Source organism: Schistocerca gregaria, chromosome 4 (assembly GCF_023897955.1).
Source record: "Schistocerca gregaria isolate iqSchGreg1 chromosome 4, iqSchGreg1.2, whole genome shotgun sequence".
In the NCBI taxonomy this organism is placed as follows: domain Eukaryota; kingdom Metazoa; phylum Arthropoda; class Insecta; order Orthoptera; family Acrididae; genus Schistocerca; species Schistocerca gregaria.
In genome coordinates this window covers 311149510-311166432 of record NC_064923.1, presented here as the reverse complement: position 1 = coordinate 311166432, position 16923 = coordinate 311149510, and positions in this window count along the sequence as shown.

Sequence of the window (16923 nt, the reverse complement as noted above, 5' to 3'; positions counted from 1 at the left end):
ATCCTTGACTATAAAATACTGAGTAAAATAATTTCTCAAATTTAACAGAAGAAAAACTGACTCAACTAATGTATATGCTGCACTTCACCAACACTATGAATACAGTTATCAGTAAATAACCTTTTAAGTTTTTACTGAATACTGCATCCATGGACAATAGAGGTATAGTATGTCCTCATTTGTTTATTGAATTCTGTACGCCATCCGTAACAGCAAAGGGTTTGCAGTAGAAGAGGCGTCTTCATAGCAGTGAAGATGAAATGGTCGTACTTCTTAATGCATGCATTTTAGATCCCATTTTTACTGTACATTTTCTCTTGTTTTGGTCCATTCTACCACCTTTCAAAATATGGAATACTTTTGTTAACACCTTGAACTCAGCCTTCTCTACTCTGCATCAGTATATATATATATATATATATATATATATATATATATATATATATATATATATATATATATATGTGTGTGTGTGTGTGTGTGTGTGTGTGTGTGTGTGTGTGTGTGTCCAAAGCTTTTACTAAGGTATAATGTAAGCCACAAACTTATTTACCAACTGCATGTAGGAGCCAACATGACATTCAATGCATTTGCTAGTATATTTGAGTATTGGTGAGATGGTTCGCAGTATGTCTTGATCGTTATTGGTATAACAAGGAAATTGTATGATTGTGCTAACTTCTAGGAATTTCTGCGTAAATATCTGTATGACAATACACTACAGCATAAGTATACTGTATACTAAGGACAAATTTTCACTTGTGTTGAACACTCATTCCGAGGGTATGAAGTTCATGTCATGTGTCTATACACTGACAGTGATATCAAAGCACTCAATGGTAAATTGTTGGAACTGGAAAGTCTTTTCGAAGTCCTAAGTAGAAATGATGAGTTGCTGGGCAGCTGAATGCAAGAATCCAGCAACATGAACTATACCTAATTGAGAAAACTGAAGAAGTCAACAGACAACCAACATATACGCATGGATGTATCACGGTGATAGACAGAACACTTGGAACTATCACCACCAGAAGTCCAGGATATGTCTGTAAGTTTTGCACCATAACTAAGCCAACTTAGTTTATAATAGATTGTTGGCAACAGAGTGTAAAATTATTGAAGTGTGGAAAGCTGTTTGATAGTAATTACGATTGTTAAAATTATGGAAAATGCAGTGAGATCAATCTTTCTCAGAACTTTTTAAACCAGTAACTGATAGTCTGTAAAGGCTCTCACATACTGTCAGTACATTCAGAATAGGAGAAGAAGAATAAGAGAGAGTACGTACCATTGCAAAATTCGTTAATAGTCATGGTGATGGTCAGTTAGATAGAAAATAGTCAGCAGGAAGTAACCACATATGTTACGTAATCACCCTAAATGTTTAACAAAGAATGCAATAAAAGTTGGGAATAATGACTCTGGAAGAACACCTGGTTTTTTGGAGTTAATATTCTTCAGAATTTCCAATATCAAAAGCTACATCCAGGTAAATATAAAAGCCTAAGGTGAGATATTATGTATGACTCAAGTCCACAGCAAAGGCAATACTTCAAATGTACAAATTAATGCGTCAAAGAGTGACAAAAACAAGAATATGATTCAACTCTCGTTACAAACAGCATATACTGCAGGCAAAGGTGTTCACCATAAAAGACTGAACAGTTTGCCTGTGGAGTATGTATATTACAATGATCTGAACAAAATAATAACACGATTATGACTACTCACGACATCTGTTGCTGAAACGAATACGGGTTAGATAACAGAAATCATGTCAAAAATGTCAGTGCTTCAAGGAAGATGTATCAACGAGTAATTCAAATGGCTCTGAGCACTAAGGGACTTAACATCAGAGGTCATCAGTCCCCTAGAACGTAGAACTACTTAAACCTAATTAACCTAAGGACATCACACACATCCGTGCCCGGGGCAGGATTCGAACCTGCGACTGTATCCGTCGCGCGGCCACACCAGCTGGCTAACGAGTAATGATGCAAAGGTTGTTCAAGAGCTCCTCAGGCCAGGATGCAAGGCATTCACCAGCAGTCATGCATTTATGGCAGGCTAATCTCGTGGATATGTGAGAGATTTCAAGTACAATTTAATAGTCAATAGCTTCAAGCTCAATTTAATAGTCATAGATACATATTCGAAATGTCTGCGCTTTTCACGTGAGAAGGTAAAAAGCGCGAATTAAATTGAGGAGGTGATGGCAAAAATTGCTGAGATGAATCGGTATCATCAAAATCTTCAAACCTACTGTGGAGTTTAGAATGGGAATTTCAAACGGGTAATCAATCGATATGGAATTAAACACTCAGATTCCTCCGGATTTCAAGAATGTTAAAAGAGTTTATGTGGATGCAATTTAATTATCAATGATCACAGAAATGGAAAGATATTCTGCCACAAATTATCGACCAGAATAATTGGACTACTCATTATGCACTTCATGGGAGACTTATTCATGTCCATAATAATAGACTTCTAAATTCAGTATACAATCGTATTAAGGTGGTGTATCCACACAAACAGAAGTTCAATATAGATGGCTGGATGGTGCATTTCGAAGTGAAAAATTATATTTGAGAAGTCTTAGCTGCGAAACGTCGTGGAAATATTTAGAGTTTAGAAAGAGCAAGGCACAAACTCAAGAACGTACATACTGAAGTGTAGCAATTCTGAAGAAACTACAGGATGCTTACACAGAGGAGTTACAGAAAAGCTCTGAACTAGACATGTTCCTAATAGGTCAGGTCATAAGTCATGAAGAGAGTAAAGCATTAGTGCAAATGGCTCGTCTTCCACATGTTAAAATATAACACTGGATGAATGCTCTCTGTATGCTACGTAATAGGGGAAGCAAATCTCAGACCAAGGAGATGGAAATGCATAGCAGAGGTTAGGATGGTATTCTTGATAACCTACACCATACACCTTGATACAACATATGCGGACCTGGAATGAAGCTGTAACAGCATGTAACTCACAGTGGTGTGAGGATTAATATACTGGACGAGGCACACAAGGAACACAATTTTTCTTATGCCACAAATAAAAATAGTCACTTTACGGAGAGAATATTAGCCGATAAACACAAGCAGATACGACAAAGAAAGTACACTATTAATTTACAACATATTACTGCATTTGCTGTTGGTAAGGTGATGCATGACGAACTGAAATTGGGTACAGGAATAAATTTCAGGCAAATTATGAGTGCAGATTGTTGTCCACTGCCGCCCGGAGTGGCCGTGCGGTTTTGGGAGCTACAGTCTGGAACCGAGCGGCCGCTACGGTCTCAGGTCGAAATCCTGCCTCGGGCATGGGTGTGTGTGATGTCCTTAGGTTAGTTAGATTTAATTAGTTCTAAGTTCTAGGCGACTAATGACCTCGGACGTTAAGTCGCATAGTGCTCATAGCCATTTGAACCATTTTGTTGTGCACTAAAGAAGAATGAAGAAAACCTATAGCTCATTTTAAAAACGGCATCCAATAAGTGGAGGCAGAAATCAAGAAGAAAATAAGTTAAAATCCCAATATTCACTCACGAACCAAGACATCTAGTGGAATCGTTTCGTGTTTAAATCTTGAATTTGCCAGTCGTCAGCCATTGGTTCATTAGTAGGAGGAACCACTGCCATAACCCGAGCAGTATAGAACTCACAAAACCCGTAGAAGCAACTACACTGATGCAAAAAGTGGTGATATGAGAATGGAGGCAATTGAAATTAGTGAGGGGCTGTGTTTAAAACAAGGCAGCAAAGGGCCTGGGCTGTTCATAAAAAATGACTCCTAGCGATGCTATCAGACACAGTGCTTACTAACACGGATCTGCTTAAACTCGTCAGAAAAGTAATATCTCGAGATTTCAAGCTGTGCTTATGTGGGATAATTGCCAAAGATAATGCGGAAATACAAAGAATGTAGGATTTTCAGTTTAGATATTACAGAAGGATATGAGACTTCCCCGGTTGTGTATGTTAAAAAGAACTCGAATACGCTGACCCATTCAGAGATTTAAGCAACACCAGAGGAATTGTGTTGTTACTTTACCGACAGGAACCACAACTCATATTCGTGCAGCCATATTGTTCCTCCTAGCGATTGGATGTAAAGGAGAAGTATGTATTTCAGTGCATCAGCTGAGCTTCAGATGCGATGTCGAACACTTCAACTTTAAAGGAACGTTCGTCTGAATTAAGGGCGAACGTCTTTCCTCCAGTAGATCCAAGCAAGCGCGAGTGGAATGTTTCATTGATCAATCTAAAAACGTACAATAACACGGCACAGCTTTTGTCACCAAGGCAAGTAATAAACTAAGAGTCAGTAGCGAAGATTATACCCTGATCAATGAAAAACGTGATACCAAATAATATGAAAAAGTTGCAGAGGAATCACATGTGTCAGGTGCTGCATGTGAAAACCTAAAAGGTAATGTGGTATAAATTAAGCTGATATTGAAGAGAAAGTTGCCAGAATGGCGTGATACAATAAATGCAATCAAATGTCGATGACCTGCATCATGAGGTCGCACCATTAAAAGTACCAAACAAGAAGTTAATCCAATACCTACAACTGAACGTGAAGTATATGGGAACGCAAGCCAGGGTAAAAGCCCTAGCAGAGATGAACTATAACAGGCTAGCCCCTGCGCCAATTACTCAACGGAATCGGTGGGGTATCTCTGACTTTTACAACCATACTCTTTCAGAAATGCCTCATAAACCACCAACAATTTCAGATGTTCTCCAAGAGATGATATCTCCTCACCCAGTTGTATTCATAAAAGCTTTCAGGGGCGTATTACGGAGGTAGTGGAATGAGGACCAGAAAATTCAGTTTTCTGTATCTCAGGTCCAGGGCGATACAGCCTTATGGGCAACTAAGGCAACTGAAGCCTGCACAACAGATAATGAATTTCAGGAGGCATTCCTCGTCAAGTATTGGTTGGTATGCATTCCAGAAAGATTGAAGAAAAACGCCTTTCGTCCAGAGATTTGCAGCCTGGAACAAGGAAGTCATTAGAAATGGTTTGATAGATATATTGTACATACCTGCCAGTGCAGTGAACCAACAGCGAACAACGCCCTTTTGACAATGCTCAAAACCGTTACTGTTTCCAACATATGGAAAACCCAGTCATTGTGCTAGATAATAATCTGGAATATTTCGGAATGAAATATACTCTGCAAGGCAACGTCTCAATGCCAGGATGCCGTATCCCGCAAGCGAAAACCACAATAGACAGCAAATACTCATAGATCACCACACTCAACCAGACGACAAAGGAATAAAAAAAAAGGGACACAGATTCACTCAAGAGTACAATGGCTCGCAGAATGTCAGAAATAATGGACGTTCGCAACTACATTAAGCTATGCAGTGGCAGCCAGATTTTAGATACCCGTTACCAAGTAGTCATAGTAACGATGGCCTATGTATACATACATAAAAAACCAGACGTCAGCCAATTCGGTTACCACCCCCATGCATTATGCAGTAAGATTAGTTGAAATGTATGAGAATAGCTCTCAACTAGCACTGACATATCAAACTAAAACTAACCTCATCACGTTCCCTGATTATGGTCAGAAAGGGATGGAAAGGGAAATGTTAAAATACGACGAGGAAGTCAATATCGAGAAGAGCTTTGTGGCAATTTTGAATTGTGCACAGACCCTAAAGAAGATTCCTGCGAGAATGGGATGCAAGGTTCGACTTTCCAAGCGGAACATGTCATTCAGTGATAGGTTGGAGTAAGTTAATTTTTAATTAGATAAAGATGAAGGCAGATACAGTGTGAAGTCAAAAGTTAAAGGGCAAAAGGCTGTGGTACAGTACACGAAAGGTGAACAGTATTACGCGCACAATGCATCAAATTCATTGATTGAGTGATTGATTGAGAGGCATTACAAGACCTAACAGCAAGTTCATCAGTCCCGCGATTCAAAAGTTACTTGCGTAAGATGGAGGGTCCGCTAAAAGTGGGCGGATCCAGTCACATGAGTCAATCTATAAAACGAGAACGTTAGAACACAACAGTAGAATGTGTGAAAAGGTAGATCAAATCTAAAAATTAGAAAAACAGGGGAATAAAAGAGCGATATTAGCATGGGGTAGTGGTCATCAACCCCAGAACTAGCAATGACAATAAGAGACTCCACCACAATCACCCGTCCCTGCTTCAGGAATAAAGCAAAACCTTATAACTGAAAATAAAAAGCTGCGTGTAGTGGGTAAATGAGAACTAGGTCAGCCATCCGTGAATCGTCTGCTAATATTGAAGACAAGGAATCTGATAGCCTATACCCAGTGGGCGAAAGATAGAGGACATTCCAGAATATATGGGATACTTTCAGTCTGGCTCCACAGCCACATTCTGTGGGGTGGCTCGTTACACATGAGAAAACAATAGGTGAGCCTAGTATGATCGATGTTTAGACTGCCTAAGACAGTGGACTCCATTCGAAAGGAGTGGAAAGAAGAGCGCCAAACTACAGTAGTCAGCTTTCTCGTGCGGAGTTTATTACTGACGACAGTAGCGCACAAGATGTCATTCCACTTTCGGGCAATGAGAGACTTGATGTGTATCCGAACATCTGCGTCAGGAATCATGAAAGAGAATGGAGAGAGTATGTATCTGCCTCTCTAGCCAACTGGTCAGCCAGTTAATTACGTCAGACGTGACTTGGGGCCTGCATATAACAGAGCAGGCACCATGGCCAAGGACAGAGAGAAGCTCATGGATAGCAGAGACCAAAGGGTGACGAGAGTCGCATCCGGTCAATAGCCTGAAAGCTACTCGTTGAATCGGTACATATTAAAACACTTCGAGGGAGGCCTGAGAAACGAAATGGAGGGCCCTGTTAATCGCAAGCATCTCTGCTGTGAACACAGTACACGATTCCGGCAGTGCATGGTGCTCCATACCATGTCCCAACTTATCTACCGTTTTAGAACCATTGGTGTAGAACATGGCAGCACCCTGGGACTCCTCAACGGTGTATCATATAAGCTGGAGTTCAGTAGGTGCTGCCATGTGGGAACTGAACAAGATACCGAAATCCACCAGGGTAACCAGAGCCTGCACAGAGATTACAAGCGTACTGATGGCTATGACGAAGAGGGTGACACTTAACACAGAATACTGTGGGATATCATTCTCCTGGATCCGACGGGTGCTGGGTGAAGTGCCAGCTCGAACCCGGACTCAGTGGGATAAAAACTCGCGGAAGAAACAAAATGGTGGCCGTGAAAGCCCCAGTCCTGGAGGGTAACTAAAATGTGATCGAGCCAAGACGTGTCGTGTGCGTCATATACGGCAAAAAAGGCCGCTAGAAGGTGCCAGTGGTTAGTAAAAGCCTTTCGAATTCGTGTTTCTAATTTGAGTAAATGTTCAGTAGTAGATCGTCCTTCCTGGAAGCCACTCTGATACAGGGACAAAAGGTCTCGAGATTCGAATACCCAACAGAATCTGAAGCTAACCGTCCTTTCGAGTCGTTTGCCAAGTACGTTGGTCAGCTTAACTGCGTGGTAGATCTAGAGAGACTTTGAGTTCTTCCTGGGCTTAAGGACGGGGATAAATATGCTTTACCACAATTCTGAAGAGAAGGCACTTGTTAGTCAAATGCAGTGGAAGACGATGAGATACCTCTGGGTAATTTCCAAGTTTTCGATCGTCTGGTTGTGGGCCTTGTCATGTGAAGAGCTAAGAGCCAGCTAGAATTGTCATTCAGTAATGAGTTCATTATAGGGTTCAGCTTTTTCGGGGCTGAAGCAGAGGGGTGACTGTTCAACTCGGCGTTCTGGCCAGAGAAAGGCTCCAGGATAGGAAGAGGTCTCAAAGTGTGTAGTGAGGTGTTCCGCAAGGACCGATGGATCAGCACACAGAGCATCTCTTAAGATAAGAGCCTGGACAGTTGATTATCGCTGGTGGCCCAGAAGGCCACGGAGCTTGGACCAAACCTGAGATGAAGAGGCAGACATCCCCAGGGAGGAAACACGGCGCTCCCAGCATTCGTTTTTCACTCTGCTTAATAAGGTAGCACACAGACCCTTAAAAGCGAGAGGGTTCGTCTGTGGAGGGTGTCGTCTAAATCGTTACAGCATCCGTCAGCGGTGCTGGATAGGGACTGTTACGTCCTTGGCCTTAGTCCACCACTTGATGCGTGGGAGGCCTGTTGATAGGGGAATAGCAGTAACAGATACATGGAGAAGAGTGGCGGAGACGTCTTCCACGACTTCATCAATGCAATCCGAGAGAAAGGTGTTTAAGTGCACAGTGGACGTATATAAAGACCGATCGGCTATATGGGATGACAACATGGGGACCTGTCTGCCTTGCTGTGGCAGAGGATTTATAGGATCACCAGAAAGTGATCACTGTCATAAAGATCATTGGCAGTTACCAATGTGGGAAAGCCATGAGAGCAAGGGGGAGGTCGTGAGATCATTAGTAGAATAGGTGTCATGAGTGGCAGTGAAGTGCATAGGGGAACCATCAGAGGAGACACGAATCAAAGCCTGTAACAAGCTGGTCAGTTAGAAGACCACGGCCTGTCGATGTGGCACTCCCCCACATGGGGTGGCGTGCATTGGAGTCCCTAAGGAGGATGTACAAGGGAAGGAGTTGCTGTTTTAAAGGAAGCATGCCAACATAAGGAAGTGGCTACCTGGAGGAAGGTGAACATTGCAAATGGTGATTGCTGGTGTCTTTTGCGGTCGCACCGCTATTGCTTCCAGGTCGGTACAGAGAGGGATCAAGTCACTAATGACATCGCTGAAAGCCAAAGTGCAGACTCTCCCACATGATATCTCAGTGCTGGCATGGTTCTGACAGAATGCCCAATAACCAAGAAACGTAGGAAAGTAGTCACTGAGGAAGTGCTTTTTTTCAACAGCAAGACAGTTATTGTGTTTCCGGTAGGTGTTGGTAATATCCGTTGCAATTCCATTGCATTATCCTGTGTCAAGGGTTCAGTTTAGACATGAAGAAGATGAGGGCAGGTCATGTGACCAGGTCAGGGGTTGTCACCAATGAGAAGAGGGTGCAAGACTCATGTGGTGAAGGGGGAGATAGCACCTCCACGGGCACTGTGGTGGGGACGGGGTGCTTGCCCTGGGACTTACGTTTTTTCTTCTTCTTCTTCTCCTCTTTCTGAGGTTGAGAGTGGGGGGCAGAGCACAGAGGGAAAGCAGGCTTCCACAAGATCTGGAACCGAAAGAAAGCAGGCAACTCGGGCTCAAAGACAGTGCGAACTGTGGTAGCAAGCTTCCTGCCTGAGATACACATTGGGGAGGAGTCCTGGGGAGAAGGCACATCCCTGGTGAGTGCTGAAGATTCAGGCACTTCTTCAACCAGGGAGGGGGTGCGACACCCAGATGGGAGGGCTTGGGAACCACAGGGAGGAGGGGATGAGAGGGGGTCATAGCTGCAGTAAGGAAGACGTGAGGGGGATGGATCTATATAAGTGGAGCAAATCGAAACTCAGTGGAGTCAATCGTATTGCTGGCGAGCCTCAGCGTAAAATAGACGATACTGAGATTTTTAGTCTTGGATCTTCTTTTCTTTCACGTAAACTAGACAGTCTTGCGGGTATGGAGGGTGGTGGTCACGACAGTTGGGGTACACAGGTGGCGGAACACAGAGGCTGCCCTCATGGAGTGGGTGGCAATAGTCACCACACAGAGTATACACAGTACAGAAGGAGGACATATGCTCAAAATGCAAACACGGAAAACATCTCATGTGTGGCGGGATATAAGGATTCACGTTACAGCGGTAACACATGACCTTGACCTTCTTTGGGAGCGTATCCCCATCGAAAGCTAGAATAAGGAAGCCAGTATTGGTGATGTTGTCTTTACGACCCTTCTGCACACGTCAAACAAAATGGATGCTGCGTCGCTCCAGATTAGCCTGGAGTGCTTCATGAGTTTGCAAGATTTTAAGGGCAGCAGATTGGGCGGCAGAAGAAGCTTTGATCAACTGGGAGCCTGAGAGAATTTTACTGAGATACTCTACTTCGCGAACTTGTCCTCTATATTTTCCACAAAGAACAGTGGTTTTGTGGCGACGTCTTAGTACAGACCAGGTAGCAGGGAGAGTGTTTTATCCCAGGACAGCAAGCTTGGTCCTCCTCCCACGATGTAGCCATCTAACGGATGGCTGCTGGGTCACATGAAGCAGCATTCAACGATCCGCCACTACTCGAAGAGACTGCCGATTAGTACGGTCGGGTTTTTTACACGTGTCCTCTATATTTTCCACAGAGAACAGTGGCTTTGTAGCGGCGTCTTACTACAGACCAGGTAGCAGGGAGAGTTTTTTATCCCCGGACAGCAAGCTTGGCCCTCCTCTCACGATGTAGCCAGCAAACGGATGGCTGCAGGGTCACATGAAGCAGCATTCAACGATCCGCCACTACTCCAAGAGAGCCGATTAGTACGGTCGAGTTTTTAACACCAGTACGTTAGAATACAGAGGATGTTTTGAGTATTGTAACACACATTCAGAAGAAAACTGCAGGATCAGGCTGTTTATCAGATCAACAAGCACCAGATGTAGCTGACGTATCAAAACGTGTAAATCACTTTTCGAATAAACCTGGAATTATTACAGGGTACTAATACCTCATACAAATAGACCTACATCAAAGGTATTTTTATCTAATCTACTCCAGCTCCCTGCTCCCGAAGGAAGGCAATAAAAAAAGATGAACTGGAAAATAAATAGACATCTTTATCACCCTACAGCAGTCTGCTGTTAGCAATAAACAAATATGTGGAGGAGTACGTCTTGATATAGACGCTTGAACCTTTAATAAAATCATAGTACCGGTGAGAGCAAGATCTCATTTACTAGAGAAGTTATTAAAAAGATTTTATGTTGTGAAACATTTAACCACAAATGATCTCCGATCTTCCTACGACTAATTTCGCTTACTGAACGCTCTAGGATGCATACATTTATTTTCGCAGGTAGATCCTATTCGAGACTTATGTAGCGCCGATGTATAAAAACAGGAAAAGTTCGTCAAACATCTATCTCACCAGCACCCACAACAAAGTTACACAAGTCAGCTTTTAACAAAAGTTGTGGACGTGAAAAAAATTCCAGGTGGGTGAGGAAATTCTGCTGAGGACAAACCCAAAAGCTTCACTGTTACACAAGAAAAATAAGAAGCCGCAGTTTTTAATGTAAATTTTCAATAAGAATTTATTTATAAAAGAAAATACTGAATACTAAATTTTAAAAAACTTTCTCTTCTTGTAACATACTTCAGATATTGTGTTCAACTGCTGATCAACAGTGACTGTTGGTTTGCATCGTGTTGCGCATGTAAACAGTGTAGTAAAACGAAACTTCAGTCTTAATGAAATACTGAATTTAGAATAATGAAAATGAATCGAATTAATACCAAAAGAAAGTAACTGTGTGCTCTGTGAAAAGCATATATCTGAAACAGATACTGAAATACATTAAGAAAACTTGCATAACATGAAATGCAATGTCTCACTTGAAATATCCACAAAAATAAAAAAAACTTCTCAGACAAAAAAACGGCTTCAGATTACCTACAATGTTCATAGTAAATTAATCTGCTTATTTAGCACAACACCTGAAAATTCTGATTATGTACTGTGTCCTCATGAGAATGTAAAGTGAGATAAGCCCGTAAATAAAAATAACTTATCTCATGCTGAGCATGTTGTGTAGGGCCTTGTGTACTGATGGAATCGAAAGCAAATAGAAATCACCAGACACAGCTTATGAGACACAATTTGTGACTTCATGTGGCATAAGGTGCCAAAAATACTTTACTAAGAATCATGGAGGTGGGTTTGCCTTCAAAGAAACACGTTCTAGAAAAATTAACCTTTGATTATAACAAAAAAAAAAGACTGTACAACATACGAAGACACTAAAAACTGCAGAAATTGCACACATTCGAGTCAGTCACCTTATTTGGTCAAAATGAAAACAAGGAGATAAAATTAACACTAATCATGAATATTATTAGTTACCCGAGGGACAAAGATTTCCTTTAGCTAACACTCCAGAGAAACAGACATTATGTTCTTGTATATACATAGGTTGTCTCTAAAAATCACTCCAAAAATTGTCCTCAGTGGAATTAATGGCATATGCTTGGAAAGAAGTTATCATCTGAACAATTTCTCTTAGATTCATAAATATTAAATCTTCTTTTCTAAAATCTCAATTGCTTGTCAATGTGCTTCGAATAAGAACACCCAAACGCTGCATAACTGGCAGGCGAGGAAACAAATAATCCTAAGCATACAGTCAAGGATCTTATTCAGTACTCATTCAGCCTGCTCATTCATCTTTTTCCACTACCCTAAAGGTGAATTATTTACAGTTGAGAAAGCATATGAAAACATTCCATTATACACTGAAACATAAACGATTGTTAAAACTCCACATTAAAGACGATATCTCGCAACTTATCTGGATTCTAACAAAATTAAACGAATATATCACCAAAATGATATCAACAAGTATGTAACTCAAAATTCTTTGTGTCTGAACTAATTTTTGGATATAATATGCCTAACCTTAGGTGTTAAGTATGTGAATATGTATGTATTGTTCTTGTGTGAATTTTTATATAATGACCATTCAATGTGATGATTCAAAAAGTACAGAAATTACTAAGATATGGAATTCTTTTCTTAACAAGACGTAAAAGATGTTCACTATAAGGCTCTTTGTTCATATTCAATCTTTTTTTACGATTCCACAGTATATAATACTTAGACTAAACTACAAGAGCTTTTGTAGCTATATACGGATTATGTATATATCTGACTCAGGACCAGCCAGAAAACAAAAGACAAGTAGTTTGTTTTATCGAATCGAACTTGCCTGTTCCATTTGAACACAACTTTCGGTAATAGTAAAAGTAACTATAGCCCATAAACGTGTTCGACAGGGACATATGAATACACGAATTGTAAGTGAAACTTGAAAGCACACTATTTTTGTCTCGTAGTCGTAAGGTCGTAACCTACGATAGGCATGCAAAGTGTGCTAATGAATAATAAAATTTGAACGATAACATAACACTTTTGCTGTCTACACTGTCATTATCTGTGTAATGCACTAAAAAAGGAATATAAATATCGGCCATTGCACATCCAATTACATATCAATACATTATTATTAAATGAACATGAATTAGATTTATTATCTCAGATGCAGTCATTTATCGTAAGCAAAGGATGCAGGGTTATGGTGCTTACTGAAGGATGTGACCATGAGTTCTTTCGCAAACATGGTGGATGCTTTCTTTTTCCCGCTTTATTTTTGAGTTCTTCGATTCGTTTGTAGGTATTCTAAATTTTGAACGGTATATGTATAGAACAACCGTTTGCTCTAGGACGACCCACACAGTTTTATGATTTGGGAAAACAATTCATTCATAAGTAAACGTCAGGCCACTAAACTAAGTAATTATAAAAATGACCAAAATAGAAAGAGAATGAAAGGTCAGTATATACGTGTACTCTTAAAATAGAGAGAAAATTATTAGATGTGAAAACAGTTTTCGTATTGCAAGAAGTTTGATAATCTGTGGGAATCAAAGACCAACAGCCTACAATCATTTGTGGAGTTACATAAAAAGATACGAAAATTTAGACTAAATGATTCTCTGTGTGCCACAGTACAAATGGAGGGAGAACCTCACGACCCTTACTCAAGTCATACTGAGAGATTCCGTCAAATAAAGCTAATGAAATATTTGGAAGTGCACAATAGTATGTGAATTTGTACTCCCATCTACTGCGACGTGAAGTGGAAGTAATCACAAACGTCTTTAATCCTGTGTGTCGTCAGTAGGTAATGTAGCACAAAAATCTGAGTAAAAACCTGTGATGAACATGGTTCTGCTCCAACAAACTGATGTCTGCTGTAGTGGTAGCCTACAACAGTTTGTAATACAGCCACAGTTCATGCCTCATGTGATCGTACTTGTTAACGTGTGCAAACGATAAAGAATGTGTAAGAAATAGTGCCCCACAAGAATACTTAACCAGTGTTTGTGGTGAAAACCTTTATAAATGTAGTCAGCAGAGAGCTGAAACGTATACAACATGCTAGCAGAGAAAGTTTAATCGAAGCTATCTACTAAACAGCGCAACAGCAGTATTATCATTGTAAAATTAGCGAAAAACACAAGATGCCACCAGTTACGGATCGGAGGAAGGATAACGAAACATGAACACCATGCAATTTGTAACAAGAGGAATTTTTTACTCAAAATTCACTTTTGGGCCACATTGTGTGTGACAAATGCACTTTTGTACGTCTGATGCTGCCCTATAATATCTTTCAAATAAATCAATGATGAGCTGTAAGAAGAGGTACGATTGAGAATCGATGTGCCAATTCTGACACCGCTATCAGACATCTCTTCCTGTCGGTTGAGGCGTGAGGCGTGAACGTGTCCCCTCAGTGCACATTAGAGGTCACCAAATGCATGGAGTGGATTGTCGTCACATGCGATTCGCTCTGCTTCGAATTCACACCAACGAGCAGATGACCACGAGTTTGCTACGTGTTCATACTGAGTCGTGGAAAAAGTGAAATCTTAGTCAACATTCGTCGATGATAACAAACATGAAAACAGCCTAAAATATTGTATCATATCCATTTGAGATTCACATGTTATGAATGAGAAACTGTACCTTAATTTGTCAAATGTTGAAGCAAAATATCTCACACCTATCATAAATTGATACTGTCACTTAAGTGTTAATAATAAACCTGATGAAATAAGAAATCTTTTATGTTTGTTGAAAATATAACTTCGTACAATGATACAAAACTGCACTGCGATTTTTGTGCGAAATTCGGTAATTGCATCCTTCGAAAAAGTGTTTTTAGGTTCTTTCTGCCTTTTAGCTGCAACCAAATGGGAAGGGATGTAACTGAATGAAATATAATGCTACAAAAATGAAAATATCCAGTTGAGCCTTATAAAGTTCATTGTGACTACACCAGACTTCTCGTCCATGGCTGAGTTAATGTTTCTAATAATGCCAGCTAACTTAAAGGTACAGAATTCATTAGAAAAAACCCTGAAAATATATTTATGTGAGTACTGAAGACAAATGAAATCCTGAAAGTAACTTGTTGTTGAATGTTGTAGCATTGCTCTTGGGGGGCAAAAAGAGAAAGAGTTTTTTTTTTTATGTGGAAAAAGTGAATATTTTGGTGGGCCATTTGGCAACAGAATCAGGGATTGATTACACTGTTATAATAACATACGTTGAGCATTAAATACCTGAATAAGAGAAACATTATCATTTCTGTGCATTTTTATATTCGCGATGTAGTCATACCCGGAACAACACTAAGGGACCAGAAGATTTATAAACTTTAAAAGAAATGCAACGCTACACAATTTTAAAAAAAATGGTTCAGAAATAATAGGAAAATGATAATGTTCCTTCTGCCTCTGCCTTTCATGGAATACAAACAGTAAAAGGTGAGGCGCCAAATGCCTCATTTGTCTAGTTACAACAGCATTCTTTTTTTTTAATATCATTAATCAATATATGTACATAGAGATTTACAGGCAAAGATAAAGAATAACAGATTCTGTCGCTGCTATGCGATGGTTCATTTCTTTTGCTTTACAACTGTTCGATAACTTTAGGCCATCAGCCGTGTCCTATTGAGCGTGTATTAATGTTTGTTATACAAAAATTACTAATATTACAATGTAATTAAGCGTTCATCTAAATTTAAATTCTGTAAATAAGTAATTGACATAAATCTAAATGATAGCCAATATCTGGTTGAATGGTTGAAATGTGTGCAGGTCATCACATAATCTCATTTATTCCAGGAGGCTGTAAAGTGTTATATATGCTTACCATGGTACATGCATCAGACATGTAACTACAAGAACATACAAGCAGATAGACTAAGCGTACACCAATCAAAGTATGTAACTGTTGTAGACTATCAACTTATGTTTTATTTCTGATACACACTGTGTTATAAAAATTAAAGTTTTGAAGCCCAAGAAGTTACCAGCCAAACTTCCAGAAGTGAAAATAACTCTGTGTAGCTGTTTTTAAAAACATTATATACTGTACTTCACTTAATCTAGACATACATTGGCGCCATTACTGCTCCTCCTCTTGTTATGTTCCTATGTAATCACCTTTCGGCTTAATATTAGAATAACTATATATATTATGAAAATCATTTCATAATGCTTGCCGTGTGTAATCCATGTATTGAAAATGACAATTTTGCATCTAATTCTGTGTTATTTCAGAAGCCATAAAGAAAGTTTTGGTGAAAAGTTGTTAAGAGACAAAGGAACTGAAGTTATTATGTGTTCTTTCGTTATTTCAGAATTATAGTTAACGGGAAGCTCCCTGAGATGGATTTTCCGATCATTTTTTTCCAGTTATTGCGCATATTTCTTTTGCGTAAGAACTTTGGCAGTTGATCGGTCATTCGCCATCGAACAGAGACATCAGCAATTGCTTCAGTGCTTTGAAGACACCAGCCCCACAACATGAAACACATGGCGAATTGAAGTATTTCACTTCTGTAATTTGCTGATTTTATCGGCAATTTTACCTAAATTTTGGATCAAGTTCATCATCATTAGGGTTTACCTCTTTCCCAGTGGCTACAGTTCCGTGGGATTCGAAATTACCTGCACGAGTGGCTAATAATCCTTACCACGTTAACACCTCAGAACATGGAAGTTATCGGCCTGACGAAAGACGAAGCGAACGACTTGCAGATTGTAGAGTTTGTGAGGCTCAGATCTTAAATTTATGCACACCATATTGATATAGATGCCATTCAAAGAAGGTGTAATGGTATGCATCATGCAGCCTCACAGTCTCTTACTATTGAGAACT